The 21,355-nt window shown below is 32.6% G+C and overlaps 1 long non-coding RNA gene across 1 annotated transcript; it reads left to right on the top strand.

The window, feature by feature from the left end:
- Window positions 1-486: 486 nt before the first annotated feature.
- On the top strand, window positions 487-21,272 carry LOC139933751 (uncharacterized). Its single transcript, XR_011785614.1, has 3 exons — window positions 487-578; window positions 2,342-2,469; window positions 20,284-21,272. It is a non-coding gene; the product is annotated as an uncharacterized lncRNA (long non-coding RNA).
- Window positions 21,273-21,355: the final 83 nt, after the last annotated feature.

Here is a 21,355-nt window from a genome sequence, read left to right as displayed (position 1 = left end):
TTACCGATCGTTGAATCTAGATTATTTTATTACAAACAAAGCTCTTAAAGACGGAACCTCTAATCACTAATTCATGAAAATAGATTTGGATGGAAAAGTATTATTTAGGGCCATAATCTTTTTATTTTTTTTTGCCGTTTTGAAAATTGCACGCGAAGACCGTCCGAGCATGGTCCGATTACCCGCTTTCTAAATACTTTTGATTTAGTTTTTAAAATAAGGTTGTTCCAACCGAAATTGATGTTAATCAATAGGTATGTAGGTAGCGTCCTCTGGCCCAGGGGTTGATACATTGTTTTAATAAAATGGTTGTCTCAAGCATTTGTTTCACGTCCGATGACGTCATATCAAAATGGGCGCCATTTTGATTGCGTCATGCTGCCCTCCTAAAAAAACAATCTGTGGAGAACACTGCATGGGATTTACATTGTCATGTATGTTTGATTTTATCTAGATTGCCATGCTGGCTGTCCTTAGACAGGGTTGGCTGCTGCAAGCACAGATGATGAAAGCATGTCAACCTGGAACAAAACCTCGGTGAAGGTTCTACAAGATTGATTGTCGTGACCTCATTTAAGGTATGTGCACATTTTGTTAACCTTGTGATTTATTTCACTTTTATTAAACTTGTATTATTCCCAAGCCACAACTGTCAGGGGTTTCCCTTAAATTCTTTTTACAATCGCCCGCTGGGCAAGTCAACCACATTTCTCGATCATTTTTCACTCTTTCACTAGCCCGCATGTATTTATACACAAAATTGACAAAACGAAAAAAAATAAATAAATGAAACAAATCAAAACAAAAAAACACGAAAATGATAGCCCTTAAAATTGCTTCTTTTGGTGGATGTTACATCTGAATTTTTACCTTAAACTATCCCTTTTCCATCAACAACAACTTTAATGACTTCATGGTTGGGGGGTCGGTTGGTTTGAACATGTTTGAACTCCGTTTGCAACAAAATTGTCATTAATCAACAGTCAACAACGCACATCGAAAAGTAATTCAATGAACTTTGCCCCACAACGCTCTCAGTTGGCAAAAGTTGTCCATGTTATTGGAATTCAAGGCTGTACATTGTGTACAGTCTGCAGGCATTATGCACAAATGGCGGCACTTACTTACTACGTTCGTGAACGTGTGCTGTGCATACTGCATGGACGTACCCAGTGGGCGACCGTATGCTGTAAGGATACTTGGCACCATGTGGTTTGTGCATCGTGTTTTCATTTGATTGTATGTGTTTTCTGAAACGATAAAGAGCTATTCCCGTCCCGATCACGGCAAAACTAAATCTAGCAAGTATCTAGAATTGTCAAACTTATAGTTTTAAAGCTTTAGTAAAAGTTTTCTGTGGGATTTTGCCACTGAACCCTCATTTATATGTGATAAGGAATAATTATTTGACTCGCCCGGCGGGCCATTTTCACTTGCATTTGGCGACCGGGCGACCGCTAATTACGAACCCTGACTATGGCATCTCTGATAAGCAGAATGTTGAGTCCCTCACACTTGCTAAGCTGAATAAATGTTCAACTTGCTACATGACCTTATGACTGTGCGATCTCTTGAAATTATCTCTGTTGTCCAGCCCTTCAAAACTCTTGTTGTCTAGTTTTGTGACATCTCTATAGATGGGTTGCAATATGCCTCCGTGACCGCCATCTTTGATGTATTTTACACGTGAAAAGTGCACGAAAGTCACGAGCAGCGCGTACACACGTAAAATACATCAAAGGTGGCGCTCAATGACATTGAATGCATTGAAACCCATCTATAAACCACACCTAGTTCATGTTGAACTGCTCAAGTCATTTTCAAAGCAACATTGTTCAATCTTTCAATACCATTTCATGTTGACATTGTATGACTGTAGTAAATGTTTAATTACAGCCATGCAATGCCTTGCTAGATGACTTAGATGAAATGCTTAATGTTGTATCTTTCTTTTCTAATTCAGATTTTCTAGATGACTTTGATGAAAATGATTAATGTTGGGTCTTTTTTCTTCAGATTATTCACCGATTAAAGAGCCAACTCATTGTTCCATGCAATACACCTGTCCCCCACAGACCTAGGGTCTTTTATAACGTAAATTTTCTCAAACCAAACGTATGCAGACCTTTAACATTTGGCTTGACTTAGTTTGGATTGGTAACCCTGTTGATTGTAACATAGAAAGCCCCAAGCTCATGTTTTGTTGTTACTTAAAAACTAAGAAGTTGAGCTCTCTTTAAATTTACTGAAGAACCGTTTATCAAATGTTTTTCAAAATGTGTCATTCTGGTTATTTTTATTATGGGATTTATATTGTCATTTTTACTTTGATTTCATCTAGATTTGCCATGCTGGCTGTCCTTAGGCAGGGTTGGCTGATGCTAGCACAGATGATAAAAGCATGTCAACCAGGAACAAAAGAACATTGCTGAAGGTTCTACCACATAGATTGCCATGACAGCATTGAAGGTATATGCACACTTTTTTTAATCTTGTGATTTTATTACACTCATTATTCCTTAGCCACAACTGTACCATCTCTGATACGCAGAATTATGATTCCTTCAAAACCTGCTGAGCTGAATAAATTTTCAACCTGCTACAAGTTAACAACCTTAGGATTGTGCAATCCCTTGAAACTAACAATGCGTTGTCTAGCCCTTCAAAAACTTACCCATAAAAAAGAATTCTGGTACTCTGAAATTTGTTTTATATTACTTGCGGTTGTGGTTCCTTTGATATTTTGTCAAAACGTTGTTGTCCAGTTTTGTGACATCTTCAAAACCATACCTAGTTCATATTGAACTGCTGAAAACATTTTCCTGGCAACTTTGCACAATCTCTCAAAACATTTTATGTTGATATTGTATGGCTGTAATTTGTGTTTAATTACAGCCATGCATTGCCTTGCTAGATGACTTTGATGAAATGCTTAATGCTGTGTCTTTCTTTCAAGAGTATTCACAGATTGAAGAACCAACTCATTGTCCAAAGCAATGCACCAGTCTCCCCTCGGACCTAGGGTCTTCTATACCCAAAGTCCATTGGATTAGGAACCTAGTCTGTTCATCACCAGTCCCCACTCGGACCAAGGGTCTTCTATACCCAAAGTCCATGTGATTAGGAACCTAGTCTCTTCATCACCAGTCTCCCCCATAAGTCAGTTCATTTAGGACCATAGACTCCTCACCACGCTCTTTCTGCTCCAATACGCATCTTCAGCTACCACGCGCCCATATAAGCAAGGAGTTGGAATCCAGCAGTCTCCTGACGGACAGAGTATACTGTCTGAAACATTGAGCCCACCGGTTCTTCTCAGAACCAGATATCACTCACTAGAGATCTACCTACCGAGTTTGTAAATCATTATGTTGCCAAGCTTCGGAGGAGGGTATGTTTTTTATGAGCCAAGCATATTTATGCTGTTACTTTTACAACCCAATGGGTGTTCTCTTTTCATGCCAAGCCACTTTATATTCTACTGTGCCAATAACTCCTGAGGTAATCATAACAATTCCAAGGTTATGTTTTACGTCTCAAATCATTTCAAAAGCAATTTTGTGCAATTTGTCAAAACCATTCCAAGTTGGTGTTGTATCGCTTAAGTTTTATTCCAAAGACACTTCATCATTTTTGCTTCGTCCTTTGAGTGGGGCGTAATCCAATTGTATCAGACTTGGTAAGAAGGGTTTTCCCTGTTTTTCTGCCATGTTTGGCAAACGATGTTGTATTTATGTGTCATGTATTTCAACAACTTAGCATAACTGTGTTAAACATTATGGCCCTCTATAAGTAAATATTTGATTTGATTACTTTTCAACTACTTCATCTCAAGGAGGCTCTTGCAGAGAGTCAGGATGCTCAAGCGGACCACCTTGCTTCCAAGACAGTACAGCTTGAACAGTAACTGTCAAGTGAGAACAACAGTGATGAACACGACGTCTAGAGTCCCCATCAAGACAACTGCTTCAAACCATCATCAGAAAACTGTTTGGATGCTTTGTATTGCCCACAAGAAATTCATTAAGTTTACATTTTGTATCAACCTTTCAAGTTTCCAAAAGCACTTTCTGTCCTGTCCCTCAAATTTTGTCAATATCCTACTGATTTTCAAACATGAAACTGTTCATGAGCTGCTTAAATTTTCTCAAACCAAATGTATACAGACCCTTTAACTTTTGGCTTAAAAACTTTGTTTGGGTTGGTCACCAAGTCCATGCAAGATGATTAGTTAAGCTGGTGTTGGGTTTACTAATTGGAACTTAAATCGGCTGAACCTCATTCGTAGCTACATTTGGACCTGTGAGTATGAACAAATTTCTTTACTAACCTCGCCACATCAGTGAACAAGATTGGACTTCAGGTGCATTTGGACATGTGAGTATGAAAAAACTTTCTTGAAAAATCACGCCACACGCACAACATGGAACGGAGAATATGCGGCCCCAGGCCAACGGTCCTGAGTGCAAACCTTTATCATATCTATCCTTTAAATATACAATTTCTCGCCAAAAAAACACCTGACAAAGTCTCCCCAAAAATTGTTTCGAAAGTATCTACAAGTTTTCTCCAATAATGTCAACTTTCAAGTGATGGTAACAATGAAAATATAACAATAATAATAACTTATCTAACTAATTAAAAAAAGGTAATTTGCATATTTAAAAAAGAAAAAGGAAGATGATTTGCATATAAACAATAGCACCTAATTTGCATATTTAAAAAAACAAAAGAAGCTGATTTGCATACAAACAAAAAGCTAATTTGCATACAAACAAAAGAAGCTGATTTGCATATTGAAAAAGACAAAAGAAGCTGATTTGCATATTGAAAAAGACAAAAGAAGCTGATTTGCATATAAACAATAGAACCTAATTTGCATATTTAAAAAGACAAAAGAAGCTGATTTGCATTCAAACAATAGAACCTAATTTGCATATTGAAAAAGACAAAAGAAGCTGATTTGCATACAAACAATAGAAGCTAATTTGCATATTTAAAAAGACAAGAAGCTGATTTGCATATAAACAATAGAACCTAATTTGCATATTAAAAAGACAATAGAAGCTGATTTGCATATAAACAATAGAACCTAATTTACATATTTAAAAAGACAATAGAAGCTGATTTGCATTAAAACAATAGAACCTAATTTACATTTTGAAAAAGACAAAAGAAGCTGATTTGCATACAAACAATAGAAGCTGATTTGCATATAAACAATAGAACCTAATTTGCATATTGAAAAAGACAAAAGAAGCTGATTTGCATACAAACAATAGAACCTAATTTGCATATTTAAAAAGACAAAAGAAGCTGATTTGCATATAAACAATAGAACCTAATTTGCATATTTAAAAAGACAAAAGAAGCTGATTTGCATATAAACAATAGAACCTAATTTGCATATAAACAATATAACCTAATTTGCATATTGAAAAAGACAAAAGAAGCTGATTTGCATACAAACAATAGAACCTAATTTGCATATTAAAAAAGACAAAAGAAGCTGATTTGCATACAAACAATAGAACCTAATTTGCATATTGAAAAAGACAAAACAAGCTGATTTGCATACAAACAATAGAACCTAATTTGCATATTGAAAAAGACAAAACAAGCTGATTTGCATACAAACAATAGAACCTAATTTGCATATTTAAAAAGACAAAAGAAGCTGATTTGCATATAAACAATAGAACCTAATTTGCATATTGAAAAAGACAAAAGAAGCTGATTTGCATACAAACAATAGAACCTAATTTGCATATTTGAAAAGACAAAAGAAGCTGATTTGCATACAAACAATAGAACCTAATTTGCATATTTAAAAAGACAAAAGAAGCTGATTTGCATACAAACAATAGAACCTAATTTGCATATTGAAAAAGACAAAAGAAGCTGATTTGCACACAAACAATAGAACCTAATTTGCATATTTGAAAAGACAAAAGAAGCTGATTTGCATACAAACAATAGAACCTAATTTGCATATTTAAAAAGACAAAAGAAGCTGATTTGCATACAAACAATAGAACCTAATTTGCATATTTGAAAAGACAAAAGAAGCTGATTTGCATACAAACAATAGAACCTAATTTGCATATTTGAAAAGACAAAAGAAGCTGATTTGCATACAAACAATAGAACCTAATTTGCATATTTGAAAAGACAAAAGAAGCTGATTTGCATACAAACAATAGAACCTAATTTGCATATTTAAAAAGACAAAAGAAGCTGATTTGCATACAAACAATAGAAGCTAATTTGCATATTTAAAAAGACAAAAGAAGCTGATTTGCATACAAACAATAGAACCTAATTTGCATATTAAAAAAGACAAAAGAAGCTGATTTGCATACAAACAATAGAACCTAATTTGCATATTAAAAAAGACAAAAGAAGCTGATTTGCATACAGACAATAGAACCTAATTTGCATATTGAAAAAGACAAAAGAAGATGATTTGCATACAAACAATAGAACCTAATTTGCATATTGAAAAAGACAAAAGAAGCTGATTTGCATACAAACAATAGAACCTAATTTGCATATTGAAAAAGACAAAAGAAGCTGATTTGCATACAAACAATAGAACCTAATTTGCATATTTAAAAAGACAAAAGAAGCTGATTTGCATACAAACAATAGAACCTAATTTGCATATTTAAAAAGACAAAAGAAGCTGATTTGCATATAAACAATAGAACCTAATTTGCATATTTGAAAAGACAAAACAAGCTGATTTGCATACAAACAATAGAACCTAATTTGCATATTTAAAAAGACAAAAGAAGCTGATTTGCATACAAACAATAGAACCTAATTTGCATATTTGAAAAGACAAAAGAAGCTGATTTGCATACAAACAATAGAACCTAATTTGCATATTTAAAAAGACAAAAGAAGCTGATTTGCATACAAACAATAGAACCTAATTTGCATATTTAAAAAGACAAAAGAAGCTGATTTGCATACTAACAATAGAACCTAATTTGCATATTTAAAAAGACAAAAGAAGCTGATTTGCATATAAACAATAGAACCTAATTTGCATATTTGAAAAGACAAAAGAAGCTGATTTGCATACAAACAATAGAACCTAATTTGCATATTTAAAAAGACAAAAGAAGCTGATTTGCATACAAACAATAGAACCTAATTTGCATATTTGAAAAGACAAAAGAAGCTGATTTGCATACAAACAATAGAACCTAATTTGCATATTTAAAAAGACAAAAGAAGCTGATTTGCATACAAACAATAGAACCTAATTTGCATATTGAAAAAGACAAAAGAAGCTGATTTGCATACTAACAATAGAACCTAATTTGCATTTTTGAAAAGACAAAAGAAGCTGATTTGCATACAAACAATAGAACCTAATTTGCATATTTGAAAAGACAAAAGAAGCTGATTTGCATACAAACAATAGAACCTAATTTGCATATTTAAAAAGACAAAAGAAGCTGATTTGCATACAAACAATAGAACCTAATTTGCATATTTAAAAAGACAAAAGAAGCTGATTTGCATACAAACAATAGAACCTAATTTGCATATTTGAAAAGACAAAAGAAGCTGATTTGCATACAAACAATAGAACCTAATTTGCATATTTAAAAAGACAAAAGAAGCTGATTTGCATACAAACAATAGAACCTAATTTGCATATTTAAAAAGACAAAAGAAGCTGATTTGCATACAAACAATAGAACCTAATTTGCATATTTAAAAAGACAAAAGAAGCTGATTTGCATATAAACAATAGAACCTAATTTGCATATAAACAATAGAACCTAATTTGCATATTTAAAAAGACAAAAGAAGCTGATTTGCATATTTGAAAAGACAAAAGAAGCTGATTTGCATACAAACAATAGAACCTAATTTGCATATTAAAAAAGACAAAAGACTTTTATATGCAAATTAGAAAAGACAAAAGAAATTAATATGCAAATTAGAAAATACAAAAGAATAAGAAAAGACAAAAGAAATTAATATTCAAATTAGAAAAGACAAAAGAAATTAGTATGCAAATTAGAAAAGACAAAAGAAATTAGTATGCAAATTAGGAAAGACAAAAGAAATTAATATGCAAATTAGAAAATACAAAAGAATAAAAAAAGACAAAAGACTTTTATATGCAAATTAGAAAAGACAAAAGAAATTAATATGCAAATTAGAAAAGACAAAAGAAATAAGTATGCAAATTAGGAAAGACAAAAGAAATTAATATGCAAATTAGAAAATACAAAAGAATAAAAAAAGACAAAAGACTTTTATATGCAAATTAGAAAAGACAAAAGAAATTAATATGCAAATTAGAAAAGACAAAAGAAATTAGTATGCAAATTAGAAAAGACAAAAGAAATTAATATGCAAATTAGGAAAGACAAAAGAAATTAATATGCAAATTAGAAAATACAAAAGAATAAAAAAAGACAAAAGACTTTTATATGCAAATTAGAAAAGACAAAAGAAATTAATATGCAAATTAGAAAAGACAAAAGAAATAAGTATGCAAATTAGGAAAGACAAAAGAAATTAATATGCAAATTAGAAAATACAAAAGAATAAAAAAAGACAAAAGACTTTTATTTGCAAATTAGAAAAGACAAAAGAAATTAATATGCAAATTAGAAAAGACAAAAGAAATTAGTATGCAAATTAGAAAAGACAAAAGAATAAGCAAAGACAAAAGACTTTTATATGCAAATTAGAAAAGACAAAAGAAATTAATATGCAAATTAGAAAAGACAAAAGAAATAAGTATGCAAATTAGGAAAGACAAAAGAAATTAATATGCAAATTAGAAAATACAAAAGAATAAAAAAAGACAAAAGACTTTTATATGCAAATTAGAAAAGACAAAAGAAATTAATATGCAAATTAGAAAATACAAAAGAATAAAAAAAGACAAAAGACTTTTATATGCAAATTAGAAAAGACAAAAGAAATTAATATGCAAATTAGAAAAGACAAAAGAAATTAGTATGCAAATTAGAAAAGACAAAAGAAATTAATATGCAAATTAGAAAAGACAAAAGATTTTTTTTTTTTTTTCCAATTTTTTTTTTTTCTATTTTTTTTTTTCGATTTTTTTTCCTAATTTTTTTACCTTTTTTTTTTTTTTTTTTTTTCATTTTTTTTTTTTTTTGTTTTTTTTTTCCCATTTTTTTCCTAATTTTTTTTTTCCTAATTTTTTTACCGATTGTTTTTTTTTTTTTTTTTTTCCAATTTTTTTTTTTTCGATATTTTTTTTTCGATTTTTTTTTCCTAATTTTTTTACCGTTTTTTTTTTTTTCGATTTTTTTCCCATTTTTTTTCCCCATTTTTTTTTCTTTTCCCTTTTTCTTTATTTTATTTATTTTTTTTCGGTTTCCCGTTACTCTTTTTTTTTGTCTTTTCTTATTCTGCTAACAGTGGGAATTATTTCTATTCTTTTCTATATTGTTAAACTTTTTCTATTCTCTACTCCTTCGTATTTCTTGTCTACTCTATTTTCTAACTCTTTCATTTTCTAAGGGAAAAATCCCGTAACAGAAACGACAACGCTATAAAATATTAAACCAGGATCAATCACAGGAGAAACAAAGAAATGAGTCGAAGCGAAACAGTTAAAAAAACAGAGAGTAGAAAAGCGACGGGAAGTATGAGAAAGAGTTTGAAAATATAGAGTAGAAAAGAAACGAGTCACATAGAAAGAGAAAGAGTTAGAAAATACAGGAGTAATGAAGAAAAGAGTCAAATAGAAAGAAAAGAGTGGGAAAATATAGAGTAGAAAAGAAACAAGTAAAAAATACAGGAATAGAAAAAGAAACGAGTCAAACAGAAAAGGAAAGAGTTAGAAAATATAGAGTAAAAAAGAAACGGGTAGAAACAACAGGAATAGAAAAGAAAATAGTCAAATACAAAGAAAAGAGTGGGAAAATATAGAGTAGAAAAGAAACGAGTCAAACAGAAAAGGAAAGAGTTAGAAAATAATACAGTCGAAAAAAAAACGAGTATAAAATACAGGAGTAGAAAAGAAACGAGTCAAATAGAAAGAGAAAGAGTTAGAAAATATAGAGTTGAAAAGAAACGAGTAGAAAACAAAGGAGTAGAAAAGAAACGAGTCAAACAGAAAAGGAAAGAGTTAGAAAATATAGAGTTGAAAAGAAACGAGTAGAAAACAAAGGAGTAGAAAAGAAACGAGTCAAATCGAAAAGGAAAAAGTTAAACAAGTTAAAGAAACAAGTAAAAAATACAGGAGTAATGAAAAAAGAGTCGCATAGAAAGGGAGTATAAAATACAGGTGTAGAGAACAAAATAGTCAAATAGCAAGAGAAAGAGTTAGAAGATATAGAGTAGAAAAGAAACGATTAGAAAACACAGGAGTAGAAAAGAAACGAGTCAAATAGAAAGAGAAAGAGTTAGAAGATATAGAGTTGAAAAGAAACGAGTCAAATCGAACAGGAAAAAGTTAAAAAATATAGAGTAGAAAAGAAACAAGTAAAAAATACAGGAGTAATGAAAAAAGAGTCGCATAGAAAGAGAAAGAGTAGGAAAACATAGAGTAGAATAGAAACGAGTATAAAATACAGAAGATACGAGTAGAAAACACAGGAGTAGAAAGGAAACGAGTCAAATAGAAAAGTAAAAAGTAAAAAAATATAGAGTAGAAAAAAAAGAGGAAAAAATACAGGAGTAATAAAGAAAAGAGTTAAATAGAAAGAGAAAGAGTTGGAAAATATAGAGTTGAAAAGAAACGAGTAGAAACCAAAGGAGTAGAAAAGAAACGAGTCAAATCAAAAAGGAAAAAGTTAAAAAATATAGAGTAGAAAAGAAACAAGTAAAAAATACAGGAGTAATGAAGAAAAGAGTCAAACAGAAAGAGAAAGAGTTAGAAAAATATTGAGTAGAACAGAAACAAGTATAAAATACAGGATTAGAAAAGAAACGAGTAAAATAGTATGAGGAAAAGAAAAGAGTCAAATACAAAGAAAAGAGTGGGAAAATATAGAGTAGAAAAGAAACGAGTCAAACAGAAAAGGAAAGAGTTAGAAAATAATACAGTCGAAAAAAAAACGAGTATAAAATACAGGAGTAGAAAAGAAACGAGTCAAATAGAAAGAGAAAGAGTTGGAAAATATAGAGTTGAAAAGAAACGAGTAGAAAACAAAGGAGTAGAAAAGAAACGAGTCAAATCGAAAAGGAAAAAGTTAAAAAATATAGAGTAGAAAAGAAACAAGTAAAAAAAAAAGGAGTAATGAAAAAAGAGTCGCATAGAAAGGGAGTATAAAATACAGATGTAGAGAACAAAATAGTCAAATAGGAAGAGAAAGAGTTAGAAGATATAGAGTAGAAAAGAAACAGGTAGAAACAACAGAAATAGAAAAAGAAACGAGTCAAAAAGAAAGAGAAAGGGTTAGAAAATATAGAGTAGAAAAGAAACGAGTAGAAAACACAGGAGTAGAAAGGAAACGAGTCAAATAGAAAAGTAAAAAGTAAAAAAATATAGAGTAGAAAAAAAGAGTAAAAAATACAGGAGTAATAAAGAAAAGAGTTAAATAGAAAGAGAAAGAGTTAGAAAATATAGAGTTGAAAAGAAACGAGTAGAAACCAAAGGAGTAGAAAAGAAACGAGTCAAATCGAAAAGGAAAAAGTTAAAAAATATAGAGTAGAAAAGAAACAAGTAAAAAATACAGGAGTAATGAAGAAAAGAGTCAAACAGAAACAGAAAGAGTTAGAAAAATATTGAGTAGAACAGAAACAAGTATAAAGTACAGGATTAGAAAAGAAACGAGTAAAATAGTATGAGAAAGAGTTTGAAAATATAGAGTAGAAAAGAAACGAGTCACATAGAAAGAGAAAGAGTTAGAAAATACAGGAGTAATGAAGAAAAGAGTCAAATAGAAAGAGAAAGTTAGAAAATATAGAGTAGAAAAGAAACGGGTAGAAACAACAGGAATAGAAAAGAAAAGAGTCAAATACAAAGAAAAGAGTGGGAAAATATACAGTAGAAAAGAAACGAGTCAAATCGAAAAGGAAAAAGTTAAAAAATATAGAGTAGAAAAGAAACAAGTAAAAAATACAGGAATAGAAAAAGAAACGAGTCAAACAGACAAGGAAATGTTAGAAAATAATACAGTCGAAAATAAACGAGTATAAAATACAGGAGTAAAAAAGAAACGAGTCAAAGAGAAAGAGTTAGAAGATATAGAGTTGAAAAGAAACGAGTCAAATCGAACAGGAAAAAGTTAAAAAATATAGAGTAGAAAAGAAACAAGTAAAAAATACAGGAGTAATGAAAAAAGAGTCGAATAGAAAGAGAAAGAGTAGGAAAACATAGTTTAGAATAGAAACGAGTATAAAATACAGGAGTAGAGAACAAAATAGTCAAATAGAAAGAGAAAGAGTTAGAAGATATAGAGTAGAAAAGAAACAGGTAGAAAAAACAGGAATAGAAAAGAAACGAGTCAAATAGAAAGAGAAAGAGTTAGAAAATATAGAGTAGAAAAAAAGAGGAAAAATACAGGAGTAATGAAGAAAAGAGTCAAATAGAAAGAGAAAGAGTTAGAAAATATAGAGTAGAAAAGAAACAGGTAGAAACATCAGGAATAGAAAAGAAAAGAGTCAAATACAAAGAAAAGAGTGGGAAAATATATAGTAGAAAAAGAAACGAGTCAAACAGAAAGAAAAAAGTAAACAAATATAGAGTAGAAAAAAGAGGAAAAAATACAGGAGTAATGAAGAAAAGAGTCAAATAGAAAGAGAAAGAGTTAGAAAATATAGAGTAGAAAAGAAACGGGTAGAAACAACAGGAATAGAGCAGCAAAGAGTCAAATAGAAAGATAAAGATATTGAAAATATAGAGTAGAAAAGAAATGAGTTGAAAATACAGGAGTAGAAAAGAAACAAGTTAAATAGAAAGAAAAACAGTTTGAAAATAGAGAGGTTTTGCAAGTCTACGGATCCACATACCGATCGTCGACACTTTGTGTGTTCACGTGACTCGTATCCGCATCTATTGTATTTTGCACACACATAAATGTCTTTTTGTCCAAGATCAACAACGTTTCCGACGAAATTGCTTACGCTGGTATCGTACTTGATATAGATAAAAAGTGGTTAGTCTTTTGCAATAAAAACGATGAGAAAATGCAGTGTATAAAATACATGTCCCCTTTAGATCATGCTTGTTGGGAAAAACACTCATGATGCATGCGAGCTCACTCAAGTGACACATACCTATATCTTGCGAACAAAATCCAACACGCGGCTGACGTGAACGAGTCAGTTATCATATCCGTATCTGTATCTGCATCCGTACGCTTGCGAAACATCTCTATTATAGAGTAGAAAACTACGAATGTAGGAGTTGAGAAGAAAAGAGGGGAGTAGAAAATATAGACCATGTGAACCTTGTTTACAATAAGTGTGACCTTGTACATTCTTTCAGTTTTCATGCAGGCACAATACTACACAAGTCCTATGGGAAAGTTGACATCTTGTGTCATAATTTCCAGAAGCTGGTCAAGTTTTGAGATGTGCCCCCTTTCATCATATCAAAAGTGGATAGGAGTTAGACAGTGCAATCTCCATAAAATATAAGATTTTATGTTTTCTTCCATTGAGCTGTGTAAAAATCATGCCTGCAGGCTCTGTGGCTTTTTTTGTAAACATGTGATGTCACAGGTCACATCGTCTATAAGAGTAGAAAAAAAAAAGAGTAGACAAGAAAAGGGTATAAAAGAATAACAGTACAAAATAAAAGAGTACAAAAATAGTAGAGAGTAGAGAAAAGAGTTAGTCTATAACAACAAAAGATAAATGAATTTAAGATAGAAACAGATAGAAAATGATAGATATGATAAAGGTTTGCACTCAGGACCGTTGGCTGGGGCCGCATATGCTCCGTTCCATGTTGTGCGTGTGGCGTGATTTTCAGGAAATTTGTTTCATACTCACACGTCCAAATGTAGCTGATGTTCAATCTGAAGTGGCGTTGTTCAATGATGTGGTGAAGTTAGTAAATAAATTTGTTAATACTCACAACTTCAAAATGTAGTTTCGACTGAAGTTCTGTCTGAAGTGTCCTCAGATGATATAAGTTCCAGTTAGTGAACCAAACAACAAACACAACTAATCATGATACTATAAAGGGACACAATGCCTTGGATTGGGCAAGTTGGAAACCGTTTGTTATGAAATGCATATGGTTAGAAAGATGGTTTTAAAGTAGAATATAAGGATCAACATAAATTTGTCTCGCATTTGGATTGTTTTTGTTTTTTTACGTCAAGAAATAACATGGCACACCTTTAATTGATTTTGTTTTGAGAATGTTGAATGCTGGACAAAGGCAGTGGACACTATTGGTAATTACTCAAAATAATTGTTAGCATAAAACCTAACTTCGTAATGAGTAATGGGAGAGGTTGATGGTGTAAAACATTGTGAGAACTGGCTCCTTCTGAAGTGACGTGGTTTTCGAGAAAGAAGTAATTTTCCACGAATTTGATTTTGAAACCTCATAATTAGATTTTGAGGTCTCGAAATCAAGCATCTGAAAGCACCTAACTTCTTGTGACAAGGGTGTTTTTTTCTTTCATTATTATCTCACAACTTTGATGATCAATATTTATTTATGGATATGTTGAGATACACCAAGTGAGAAGACAGGTCTTTGACAATTACCAATAGTGTCCAGTGTCTTTAAATTAAATATACTGCACATCATCAGCTGATCTACTATGGGACAGTTGTAATATCAATTGGTTGTCAAGTTTTTGAGGTTTGAGAACACTTAACAGATAAAAACACATCAGTTCATGAACAGTTTGAGAGTTGAAAATCAGTGGAATGAAAAGTTTCGAGGATGGACAGAATGTGCTTTGGGAAAATTAGAGGGTTGATCCAAAAGGTATACTTAAAGGAAGTGGACACTTTTGGTAATGACTCAAAATAATTATTAGCATAAAACCTTACTTGGTAATGAGGAATGGGGAGAGGTTGATAGTACAAAACATTGTGAGAAACGGCTACCTCTGAAGTGATGTAGTTTTCGAGAAAGAAGTAATTTTCCGCAAATTTGACTTTGAGAACTCGGATTTAGAAATTGAGGTCTCGAAATCAAGCATCAGAAAGCACCCAACTTTGTGTGACAAGGGTGTTTTTTTCTTTCATTATTATCTCGCAACTTCGACGACCAATTAAGCTAAAAATTTTACAGGTTTGTTATTTTGTGCATATGTTGAGATACACCAAGTGAGAACTAGTCTTTGACAGTTACCAATAGTGTCCAGTGTCTTGAATGAATTCCTTGAGGGCAGTACGAAGCATCTAACCTGTGTTATGATGATGATGATGATAGTTTTCGGCAGATGTCTTGATTGGGGGGGGGGGCGGGAAGGGGAGGACTCTAGTCGCCGTGTTCATCCCTGCTGTTTCTGTTCAATCTCTACCACCTTGAAAGCAAGGTAGTCCGCTTGAGTGTTCTGACCGTCTTCAAGAGCCTCCCTGATCTGAAGTAGTTAAAAAAATAAGTGTCATCTCTTTAGATACTGAGAGCCAAAGTGTTTAAGACATTAATGCTAAGTTTTGGAATCACGAGATCCGTGTCATCGGAAACTTAGCATAACTGTCTTAAACATCATTTGCCAAGCATACCAGAAACACCAAGGCAAACAAAAACTAAGAAGTACAACAGCGTTGGATAGAACAATGCATTTTATGAATTTTTATTGAACTTGTAAGTGCTCCTGTTTTGCAAAATATGTCTCCAAAGTTTGGATATCAGAAGCTTTACTGCAGTAACACATCTTTTCTGTTTTGATGGATATTTTAATTACCGGTGTATTTTAAAAACTATTTATCTGTGCCATGTGATATTTAATATGTTATTGTTGCTGTTTTAATTTGTACAGTACATGTGTGATGTTCTGCTATTTTTAATTACTGTGTTTTAATGTGCAAACCGAGAAAGAGATTTTCATGCTGGGCATGATGAATAAAGATTTGAATTTGGATTAAATTTTAATTGGAGTGTGTATTCTTTATAGTGATTAAATTGACTGTATGGTGATACTCATTCCCAGGTTCAGCAATGTCTCAAAAATGTTACCATCTTCTTTTTTAAATGAAATTTCAAAGGTGAATTTAGTTGTATACTTTTACATTAAAGGGAAGGTACACGTTTGGTAATTGTCAAAGACCAGTCTTCTCACTTGGTGTATCCCAACATAAGCATTAAAGAACAAGCCTGTGAAAATTCTAGCTAAATTGGTCCATGAAGTTGCAAGAAAATGATGAGAAAAAAAAAACACCCCTGTTGGACGAGTTTGTGTGCTTTCAGATAAGAATAAAAGACTTCTGGCTAGAAGTCTTTCATTATTTTAGTGAGAAATCACCTCTTTGTCAAAATCTATGCTATTTCAGAGGGAGCTGTTTCTCACAATGTTTTATACTATCAACAGCTCTCCAATGCTCGTTCCCAAGTTAATTTTTAAGTGAATATTTATTTTGCGTCATTACCAAACGTGTACCTCCCCTTTAATACTATAAAGGATTAAAATAATTGAACTGTTTCAAAAACAAAGAGTTTGGTTAACTGGTTGCACTTTTTACAAAAAGTTCCTGGTTTTAAGATCATGTTATTATGTCCGTAATCAGTCAAAATAAAAAGGGTTGCTCATTAAAGGCATTGGACAATATAGGTAATTACTCAAAATAATTATTTTCATAAAACTTTACTTGGTAACGAGTAATGGGGAGAGGTTGAAAGTATAAATCATTGTGAGAAATGGCTCCTTCTGAAGTGACATAGCTTTCGAGAAAAAAGTAGTTTAATTTCGTGACCTCAGATTTAGATATCGAGGTCTGGAAATCAAGCACCTGAAAGCACACAACTTGAGAAGGGTGTTTTTTCTTTCATTATCATCTCTCAACTTTGATGACCAAATTTTCGCACGTTTACCATTTTTGCATGTGTTGAGATACACCAAGTGAGAAGACTGGTCTTTGACAATTACCAATAGTGTCTTTAAGCCACACAGTCCAAAGAGTATACTTAATGAATTATTTGAGGGCAGTACGCAGCATCCAACCAGTGTTCTCATGGTAGTTTGAGGTAGTTGTCTTGATGGGGACTCTAGACGTCATGTTCATCACTGCTGTTCTCATTTGACTGTTTCTGTTCAATCCCTACTGTCTTGAAAGCAAGGTGGTCCGCTTGAGAATCCTGACCCCTCTTTAAGAGCCTTCTTGATCTGAAGTAGTTGAAAAATAATAAAATCAAGCATTTAGAAAGTGTCTTCTCTTTACATACTGAGACCCATCATGTTTAAGACAATAATGCTTAGTTTTTGAATCAGAAACTTAGCATAACTGTCTTAAACATTGTTTGCCAAGCATACCAGAAACACCAGGGCAAACCCTTGTCTCCATGATAAATAAACTAAGAAGTACAACAGTGTTGGATAGAACAATGCATTTTATATTAAAGGCAGTGGACACTATCGATAATTACTCAAAATAATATTTAGCATAAAAACTTACTTGGTTACAAGTAATGGAGAGCTATTGTTAAATATCCATATTTTTATCTCTATATTTGTATATTTATCCATAATTTGTAATTCTATTCTTGTTGTCTATTTTTGCTATGCCTTTCTTGTATATACTGTATAGTCTCCTTTACACAGGGAAGACAAATTTCATGTTTTTTTATCATGACAATAAAATCTTTTTAATCTTTTTATCTTTTAATCTTTAACATTGTGAGAAACGTCTCCCTCTGAAGTAACGTAATTTTCGAGAAAGAAGTAATTTTCAACGAATTTGATTTCGAGACCTGAAATTTTGAATTTGAGGTCTTGAAATCACAACTTCAAGTCACCATGGAACGACAAGGGTGTTTTTTCCTTTCATTAATATAGTCAAATTCGACAACTGATTGAGCTCAAATTTTCACAGGTTTGTTTTTTATGCATATGTTGAGACACACCAACTGTGAAGACTAGTCTTTGACAATTACCAATAGTGTCCAATGTCTTTAAAGAGTCTGGAAAACATTAATTTAGTACCACTTTAGCGATACAACATAATCTTGGAATGGTTTTGAGAAGTTGCACAAAATCACTTTAAAAATGATTTGACAAGTACAACGAATTGTCAAGATTAATGGAGACCGATTGCCCCGGAAATTATTGGCACAGGTACGCTTTAAAGTTGGCTAACCTTCCAGAGAGGACACAAATATGAATTTTAGAAATAACATAACAAATTTGTGATGGCTCACAAAATGCCTACTCCGAAAGCTTGGTGTAATGATTTCTAAACTCAGTAGGTAGATCTCTGTTGAGTGGTTTTTGGTTCTGAGAAGAACCGGTGGGCTCAATATTTCAGACAGTTTACTCTGTCCGTCAGGAGACGGCTGAACTCCAACTCTTGCATATACTGGAGAGTGGTAGCTGCCTTCGGGTATAGAAGACCCCAAGTCTGGGGCAGACTGGTGATGAAGAGACTAGGTTCCTAATCAAATTGACTTTGGGTATAGGAGACCCTAGGTCTGAGGGGGGACTGGTGATGAAGAGACTAGGTTCCTAATCAAATTGACTTTGGGTATAGGAGACCCTAGGTCTGAGGGGGGACTGGTGATGAAGAGACTAGGTTCCTAATCAAATGGACATCGGGTAAAGAAGACCCTAGGTCTGAGGGGGGGGGGGGAATGGTGATGAAGAGACTAGGTTCCTAATCAGATTGACTTCAGATATAGAAAACCCTAGGTCCGAGGGGGGACTGGTGTATTGCTTGGGACATTGGGTTGACTCATCAATCGATGAACAATCTGAAGAAAAGAAAATAAGACACACTGCATTAATCATTTCATCAAAGTTATCTAGCAAGACATTGTGTTACTGTAATTAAAAATAATTCAAGCCATACAATGTCCACATGAAATGGTATTGAGAGATTAAACAAGTTTGCTTTGAAAATGACTTGAGCACTTTCAACATGAACTTGAGTTGATTAAGAAATTGGAATAGTTGATAAAACACACTTTAAAGAGTTGAGAAAAAAACTTGGAAGAGTTGAGATAAAAACTTGGAAGACTTGAGATAACAACTTGAAAGAAAAATGTTAAGAACTTGACAGAATCGATAAAACAAAACAATTTAAAAACAAAATTAAAAAAGTTAAAAAAAAAGAGTTGGTTAAGAACTTGGAAGAGGTTATTAATAATAAAAAGCACTAATGCCACATTTTGAAAAACATTTGACCAACGATTTTAGGTCAATTTAAAGACAGCTTAGCATCTTAAGTTTTTGAGGAACACAACATGAGCTTGGACCTTTCTGTTTCACTACCAACTTGTGGACCAATCCAAACAAAGTCAAGCTTAATGTTAAAGGGTCTGTATACATTTGGTTTGAGAAAATTTAAGACATAGAGCAAAAGCAGCTCATGAACAGTTTGATGTTGGAAATCAGTAGGATGACAATTTTTGAGGGACTGGACAGAATGTGCTTTTGGAAAATTGAAGGGTCCATACAAAAAGTTTACTTAACGATTTTATTGAAGAGAGTACAAAGCGTTCAACCAGTGTTCTCATGATGGTTAGAGGTAGTTGTCTTGATGGGGACTCTAGTCGTCGTGTTCATCACTGTCTTGGAAGCAAGGTGGTCCGCTCGAGTGTTCTGACCCAATTCAAAAGCCTCCTTGATCTGAAGTTGTTGAAAAATAATAAAATCAAGCATTTATAAAAAGCCATCCATTCATTAACTAAGAGCCATAATGTTTATACAAGTTATGCTAAGTTGTTGAAATACAAGACCCATGTTTTGGGGTATTTTGATACAAAAACTTAGCATAACTGTCTTAAACATCGTTTGCCAAACATACTAGAAACACCAGGGCAAACCCTTGTCTCTTAAAACTAAGAAGTACAACAGCGTTGGATAGTATAATGCATTTTGTGAAACACTAAACTTAAAAGTACGCCAGTTATGTAAAAAAAGTTTTCCCTCTCTACTTCATCAAAAATTTGAATATCAGAAGCATTACTGCAGTACTTGGAGTGTGTATTCCTATAGTGATTAAATTTCCTGCCTGGACATATTCATTGCCAGTTTCAGAGATATTTTAAAAGTTTTACAATTTTTTTTAAATGAAATTTCAAAGATTAATTCGTTTGTATACAACTACATTAATACTATGTGACGGTCATAGAAATGGTACCCCCCACTGTTATTTTTATTGCACTTACTTATTATGTAACATTTAATTATTCAAGAGAAGCGCCCTCTCTTGGACAGCATTCCAACTTCGCGCGCTTCCGCCACCCTCATAATGATTCCAGCGAAGACCTGACAACACGTATTTTGTCTTCGTCTGTTTCAGGTAATAATCTTTTGGTTTATTTTCATACATTTTCCCTCTAAATTCATCATTCATGTACATTATTGTAAACTGGTGTTTATCTTCAACCACTATTGATTCTATTTTTATTCATTTCGAGATTATTAGAGATTTAATGGAATTGATTGATTGCCGGACTAAAGATTTGTCCCGGTTTAGTTTTCTGAATACAAGTTAATTATTTATTTGTTGAACTATACCCTTGTAGTTTATTTGACAAGAGTTGCTATTTATAAGTATTTGTTCTTTAAAACATTTCCGATCAGGAGCATCGGCCAAGTTTTATTTGCATTTAAGTTGTTGTTTTCCATCGGTAATCAAGATGGCGCATGATGTGAAAATCACATGTCATGATCTTGAGACATACCTGTTTACTTAAAGCCGTTTACGATTTCATTTAATACTGTTTGTACATAAATACTGTTCTGTGATTATTTGTTTTATAAGTTAATTAAGATAATGATTCCAGCGAAGACCTGACAACACGTATTTTGTCTTCGTCTGTTTTAGGAAATAAACTGGTGCACCGAGTGTAAAGAAAACAACTTGCCGTTAGCCTTTATCCTTATACGACTCTCTTAAGTATTGAGAGGGTCACAACTATAAAGGATTAAACCAATTGAACTGTTCCAAAAACAGGACCAATCCAAACAAAGTCAAGCCCAACGTTGGTCTGTATACATTTGGTTTGAGAAAGTTTAAGACATAGCGTAAAAGATGTTTGAAAATCAGTTTGAGGGACTGGACAGAATGTGCTTGTATTTACAATAACACTAAGAGTATGTGCAGTTTGGTTAATTGGTTGCAATTTAAAAAATAAATTCCTGGTTTGAAGATCATGTTATCAATCCGTAACCAACCAGAATAAAAGGGTGGCTCATTAAGCCACACAGTACACACACCATGTGTCTATACTTGTCTTATGTGGTAATAAATTGATACAAAAAGTATA

The sequence above is a fragment of the Asterias amurensis genome, chromosome 2 (genome assembly GCF_032118995.1).
Source record: "Asterias amurensis chromosome 2, ASM3211899v1".
Lineage (NCBI taxonomy): Eukaryota > Metazoa > Echinodermata > Asteroidea > Forcipulatida > Asteriidae > Asterias > Asterias amurensis.
This window is presented reverse-complemented; position numbering and strand designations above follow the sequence as displayed.